This window comes from Arachis hypogaea, chromosome 4 (assembly GCF_003086295.3).
Source record: "Arachis hypogaea cultivar Tifrunner chromosome 4, arahy.Tifrunner.gnm2.J5K5, whole genome shotgun sequence".
Taxonomy (NCBI): Eukaryota; Viridiplantae; Streptophyta; class Magnoliopsida; order Fabales; family Fabaceae; genus Arachis; species Arachis hypogaea.
This window is the reverse complement of record NC_092039.1, coordinates 105,162,378-105,169,382: the sequence shown is the minus strand read 5'-3', so window position 1 is coordinate 105,169,382 and position 7,005 is coordinate 105,162,378. Positions and strand designations below refer to the sequence as shown.

Below are 7,005 nucleotides of genomic sequence, written 5' to 3'. Positions count from 1 at the left end.
AAACAACTTTGAGTTTAAGCCTCAATTAGTTTCTCTAATGCAACAGAATTGCAAGTTCCATGGACTTCCATTGGAAGATCCTCATCAGTTCTTAGCTGAGTTCTTGCAAATCTGTGACACTGTCAAGACTAATGGGGTTGACCCTGAGGTCTACAGACTTATGCTATTCCCTTTTGCTGTAAGAGACAGAGCTAGGACATGGTTGGACTTACAACCTAAAGAAAGCCTGAACTCTTGGGAAAAGCTAGTCAATGCCTTCTTGGCAAAGTTCTTTCCACCTCAAAAATTGAGTAAGCTTAGAGTGGAAGTCCAAACCTTCAGACAGAAGGAAGGAGAATCCCTCTATGAAGCTTGGGAAAGATACAAACAATTAATCAGAAAGTGTCCCTCTGATATGCTTTCTGAATGGAGCATCATAGGTATTTTCTATGATGGTTTGTCTGAACTGTCCAAGATGTCTTTGGATAGCTCTACTGGAGGATCTCTTCATCTGAAGAAGACGCCTACAGAAGCTCAAGAACTAATTGAAATGGTTGCAAATAACCAATTCATGTACACCTCTGAAAGGAATCCTGTGAACAATGGGACTAATCAGAAGAAAGGAGTTCTTGAGATTGATACTCTGAATGCCATACTGGCTCAGAACAAGATATTGACTCAGCAAGTCAATTTGATTTCTCAAAGTCTGTCTGGAATGCAAAATGCACCGGGCAGTACTAAGGAAGCTTCATCTGAAGAAGAAGCTTATGATCCTGAGAACCCTTCAATGAAAGAGGTAAATTACATGGGAGAACCCTATGGAAACACCTATAATCCTTCATGGAGAAATCATCCAAATCTCTCATGGAAAGATCAACAGAGACCTCAACAAGGTTTCAACAACAATAATGGTGGAAGAAACAGGTTTAGCAATGGCAAGCCTTTTCCATCATCTTCTCAGCAACAGACAGAGAGTTATAAGCAAAACAACTCTGACTTAGCAACCATGGTCTCTGATCTAATCAAAACCACTCAAAGTTTCATGCTGAAACGAGGTCCTCCATTAGAAATTTGGAGGCACAAGTGGGTCAGCTGAGCAAGAAAATTACTGAACTCCCTCCTAGTACTCTTCCAAGCAATACAGAAGAAAATCCAAAAGGAGAGTGCAAGGCCATCAACATGGCCGAATTTGGAGAGGAGGGAGAGGCAGTGAACGCCACTGAGGAAGGCCTCAATGGACGTCCACTGACCTCCAATGAGTTCCCCAATGAGGAACCATGGGAATCTGAGGCTCAAAATGAGACCATAGAGATTCCATTGGACTTACTTCTGCCATTCATGAGCTCTGATGAGTATTCTTCCTCTGAAGAGGATGAGTATGTCACTGAAGAGAAAGTTGCTAAATACCTTGGAGCAATCATGAAGCTAAATGACAAGTTATTTGGAAATGAGACTTGGGAGGATAAACCCCCTTTGCTCACCAAAGAACTGGATGACTTGTCTAGGCAGAAATTACCTCAAAAGAGACAGGATCCTGGGAAGTTTTCAATACCTTGTACCATAGGCACCATGACCTTCAAGAAGGCTTTGTGTGACCTAGGATCAAGTGTAAACCTCATGCCTCTCTCTGTAATGGAGAAGCTAGGGATCTTTGAGGTGCAAGCTGCAAAAATCTCACTAGAGATGGCAGACAACTCAAGAAAACAAGCTCATGGACTTGTAGAGGATGTTCTGGTAAAAGTTGAAGACCATTACATTCCTGCTGACTTCATAGTCCTAGAGACTGGGAAGTGCATGGATGAATCCATCATCCTTGGCAGACCCTTCCTAGCCACAGCAAAGGCTGTGATTAATGTTGATAGAGGAGAATTGATCATTCAAGTGAATGAAGAATCCTTTGTGTTTAAGGCTCAAGGATATCCCTCTGTCACCATGGAGAGGAAGCATGAAGAGCCTATCTCAAAACAGAGCCAAAAAGAGCCCCCACAGTCAAACTCTAAGTTTGGTGTTGGGAGGCCACAACCAACTTCTAAGTTTGGTGTTGAACCCCCACATTCAAACTCTAAGTTTGGTGTTGGGAGGTTCCAACATTGCTCTGAGCATCTGTGAGGCTCCATGAGAGCCCTCTGTCAAGCTACTGACATTAAAGAAGCGCTTGTTGGGAGGCAACCCAATGTTATATTTTATCTATTTTTCTTTGTTATTTTATGTTTTCTGTAGGTTGATGATCATGAGAAGTCACAAAATTAATTGAAAAAGCAAAAACAGAATGAAAAATAGAAAGAAAAATAGTACACCCTGGAGGAAGATCCTGCTGGCGTTTAAACGCCAGTAAGGCTAGCAGATGGGCGTTTAACGCCCAGTCTGGCACCCTTCTGGGCGTTTAACGCCAAAAAGGGGCACCAGACTGGTGTTAAACGCCAGAAAAGGGCAAGAACTTGGCGTTAAACGCCAGAAAGGGGCACCAACCCGGCGTTTAATGCCAGAATTGGCACAAAGAGCAATTTTGCTCGCCACTTGGTGCAGGGATGACTTTTCCTTGACACCTCAGGATCTGTGGACCCCACAGGATCCCCACATACCCCAACACTCTTTCTCTTCTTCACCCATTCACCAATCACCTCAACACCCCTTCCCCAAAAACCCTTCACCTATCAAATCCCATCTTTCTCTTCACCACTCACATTCATCCTTCATAAAACCCCACCTACCTCACCATTCAAATTCAAACCACTTCCCCACCCAAACCCACCCATACATGACCGAACCATAACCCTCCTCCCACTCCTATATAAACCCTTATTCACTCCTTCATTTTCCCACAACCTAAACACTACTTCTCCCCTTTTGGCCAAACCACAAAGCCATCTCCATCTCCTCTATTTCTTCTTCTTCTACTCTCTTCTTTCTTCTTTTGCTCGAGGACGAGCAAACCTTTTAAGTTTGGTGTGGTAAAAGCATTGCTTTTTGTTTTTCCATAACCATTTATGGCATCCAAGGCCGGAGAAACCTCTATAAAGAGGAAAGGGAAGGCAAAAGCTTCCACCTCCGAGTCATGGGAGATGGAAAGATTCATCTCAAGGGTGCATCAAGACCACTTCTATGAAGTTGTGGCCTTGAAGAAGGTGATCTCCGAGGTCCCTTTCAAACTCAAAAAGAGTGAATATCCGGAGATCCGACATGAGATCCGAAGAAGAGGTTGGGAAGTTCTTACCAACCCTATTCAACAAGTCGGAATCTTAATGGTTCAAGAGTTCTATGCCAATGCATGGATCACCAAGAACCATGATCAAAGTGTGAACCCGGACCCAAAGAATTGGCTTACTATGGTTCGGGGGAAATACTTGGATTTTAGTCCGGAAAATGTAAGGTTGGCATTCAACTTGCCCATGATGCAAGGAGATGAACATCCTTACACTAGAAGGGTCAACTTTGATCAAAGGTTGGACCAAGTCCTCACAGTCATTTGTGAAGAGGGCGCCCAATGGAAGAGAGATTCAAGAGGAAAGCCGGTTCAATTGAGAAGGCATGACCTCAAGCCCGTGGCTAGAGGATGGTTGGAGTTTATTCAACGCTCAATCATTCCCACTAGCAACCGGTCCGGAGTTACCATAGACCGGGCTATCATGATTCATAGCATCATGATTGGAGAAGAAATAGAAGTTCATGAGGTTATATCCCAAGAACTTTATAAGGTGGCGGACAAGTCCTCTACCTTGGCAAGGTTAGCCTTTCCTCATCTCATTTGTCACCTCTGTTATTCAGTTGGAGTTGACATAGAGGGAGACATCCCCATTGATGAGGACAAGCCCATCACTAAGAAGAGGATGGAGCAAACAAGAGACCCCTCTCATCATCAAATCCCTGAGATGCCTCAAGGGATGCACTTTCCTCCACAAAACTATTGGGAGCAACTAAACACCTCCCTAGGAGAATTGAGTTCCAACATGGGACAACTAAGGGTGGAGCACCAAGAACATTCCATTCTCCTCCATGAAATTAGAGAAGACCAAAGAATCATGAGAGAGGAGCAACAAAGACAAGGAAGAGACATTGAGGAGCTCAAGCACTCCATAGGATCTTCAAGAGGAAGAACAAGCCGCCATCACTAAGGTGGACCCGTTCTTTAATCTCCTTGTTCTTTATTTTCCTGTTTTTCGAATTTTATGCTTATGTTTATCTATGTTTGTGTCTTGTGATCATTAGTGTCTTAGTGTCTATGCCTTAAAGTTATGAATGTCCTATGAATCCATCACCTTTCCTGAATAAAAAATGTTCTTAATTGAAAAAGAAAAGAATTGCATGAATTTTGAATTTTATAACAGTTTAATTATTTTGATGTGGTGGCAATATTTTTGTTTTCTGAATGTATGCTTAAACAGTGCATATGTCTTTTGAATTTGTGGTTCATGAATGTTGGCTCTTGAAAGAATGATGAAAAAGGAGACATGTTACTGAGGATCTGAAAAATCATAAAAATGATTCTTGAAGCAAGAAAAAGCAGTGAATACAAAAAAAAATTCGAAAAAAAAAAGAAAAAAAAGGAAAGAAAAAGAAAGAGAAAAAGAAAGAAAAAGAAAGAAATAAAGTTGTGATCCAAGGCAAAAAGAGTGTGCTTAAGAACCCTGGACACCTCTAATTGGGGACTCTAGCAAAGCTGAGTCACAATCTGAAAAGGTTCACCCAATTATGTGTCTGTGGCATGTATGTATCCGGTGGTAATACTGGAAGACAGAGTGCTTTGGGCCACGGCCAAGACTCAATAAGTAGCTGTGTTCAAGAATCATCATACTTAACTAGGAGAATCAATGACACTATCTGGATTCTGAGTTCCTAAAGAAGCCAATCATTCTGAATTTCAAAGGATAGAGTGAGATGCCAAAACTATTCAGAGGCAAAAAGCTAAAAGCCCCGCTCATCTAATTAATACTGATCTTCATAGATGTTTTTGGAATTCATTTCATATTCTCTTCTTTTTATCTTATTTGATCTTCAGTTGCTTGAGGACAAGCAACAATTTAAGTTTGGTGTTGTGATGAGCGGATAATTTATACGCTTTTTGGCATTGTTTTTAGTATGTTTTTAGTATGATCTAGTTAGTTTTTAGTATATTTTTATTAGTTTTTAGTTAAAATTCACTTTTCCGGGCTTTACTATGAGTTTGTGTGTTTTTCTGTGATTTCAGGTATTTTCTGGCTGAAATTGAGGGACCTGAGCAAAAATCTGATTCAGAGACTAAAAAGGACTGCAGATGCTGTTGGATTCTGACCTCCCTGCACTCGAAGTGGATTTTCTGGAGCTACAGAAGCCCAATTGGCGCGCTCTCAACGGCGTTGGAAGGTAGACATCCTGGGCTTTCCAGAAATATATGATGGTCTATACTTTTCTCAAGATTTGATGGCCCAAACCGGCGTTCAAAGTCACCCTCAGTATTCCCACCGTTAAACGACAGAACTGGCACCAAAGTGGGAGTTAAACGCCCAAACTGGCACAAAAGCTGGCGTTTAACTCCAAGAAGAGTCTCTGCACGAAAATGCTTCAATGCTCAGCCCAAGCACACACCAAGTGGGCCCGGAAGTGGATTTTTATGTCATTTACTCATCTCTGTAAACCCTAGGCTACTAGTTCTCTATAAGTAGGACCTTTTACTATTGTATTTTCATCTTGGTTCTTCTGGTTCTCTCTCTGGGACTGAAGCCAATGATCACTCTTGTTCTTATGTATTTTCAACGGTGGAGTTTCTACACACCATAGATTAAGGTTTGGAGCTCTGCTGTACTTCGAGTATTAATGCAATTACTATTGTTCTTCTATTCAATTCCGCTTGTTCTTGTTCTAAGATATCACTTGTTCTTCAACTTGATGAATGTGATGATCCGTGACACTCATCATCATTCTCACCTATGAACGTGTGCCTGACAACCACCTCCGTTCTACCTTAGATTGGGTGGATATCTCTTGGATTCTTTAACCGGAATCTTCGTGGTATAAGCTAGAATTGATGGCGGCATTCAAGAGAATCTGGAAAGTCTAAACCTTGTCTGTGGTATTCTGAGTAGGATTCAATGATTGAATGACTGTGACGAGCTTCAAACTCCTGAGGGCGGGGCGTTAGTGACAGACGCAAAAGAATCACTGGATTCTATTCCGGCCTAATTGAGGACCGACAGATGGATAGCCGTGCCGTGACAGGGTGCGTTGAACATTTCCACTGAGAGGATGGGAGGTAGCCACTGACAACGGTGAAACCCTTGCATACAGCTTGCCATGGAAAGGAGTAAGAAGGATTGGGTGAAGACAGTAGGAAAGCAGAGAGACGGAAGGGACCAAGCATCTTCATACGCTTATCTGAAATTCCTACCAATGAATTACATAAGTATCTCTATCTTTATCTTTATGTTTTATTCGTATATCACCCATATCCATTTGAGTTTGCCTGACTAAGATTTACAAGGTGACCATAGCTTGCTTCATACCAACAATCTCTGTGGGATCGACCCTTACTCGCGTAAGGTTTATTACTTGGACGACCCAGTACACTTGCTGGTTAGTTGTGCGAAGTTGTGTTTATGCCATGGTATTGAACACCATGTCTTTGGATTCATCACCGGGGATTATTTGAGTTGTGAAAAGTATTGATCACAATTTCGTGCACCAATCCTGCTCAATGATCTCTGCCATACGAGGAACATTCACCCACTATCTCTACTGCTTGGCAAATTTTGTGTTTTGCTCTCCCTTTACTGAAATTTGCTTTACCATTCGTCCTTGGAGAGGTGAGAGTGTAGTAGCTGTCCTTGGTGTGTTGTTTACTCCAATTTCTTCCAGCTGTCTTGTTTTATTCATGATGTAGACAGCTGCCCTTTTTCTTTTGCAAACACATAGCCATTTAATTTCTGAACGGTGCTATGAGGAGTATTAGTTCTTTGAATGTCTGAAGCTTGTCTGTCTTGGGCTATAGCAACATAAGCTTATGCATTTGGGCCTACCACACTAAAACACACATTAAACCATATTGGACTTTTC

General features: G+C 41.9%; 1 non-coding gene across 1 annotated transcript; it reads right to left on the bottom strand.

The window, feature by feature from the left end:
* Positions 1 to 292: 292 nt before the first annotated feature.
* Positions 293 to 400, bottom strand: LOC112798620 (small nucleolar RNA R71). The gene has a single exon (XR_003200224.1). It is a non-coding gene; the product is annotated as a small nucleolar RNA R71 (small nucleolar RNA).
* Positions 401 to 7,005: the final 6,605 nt, after the last annotated feature.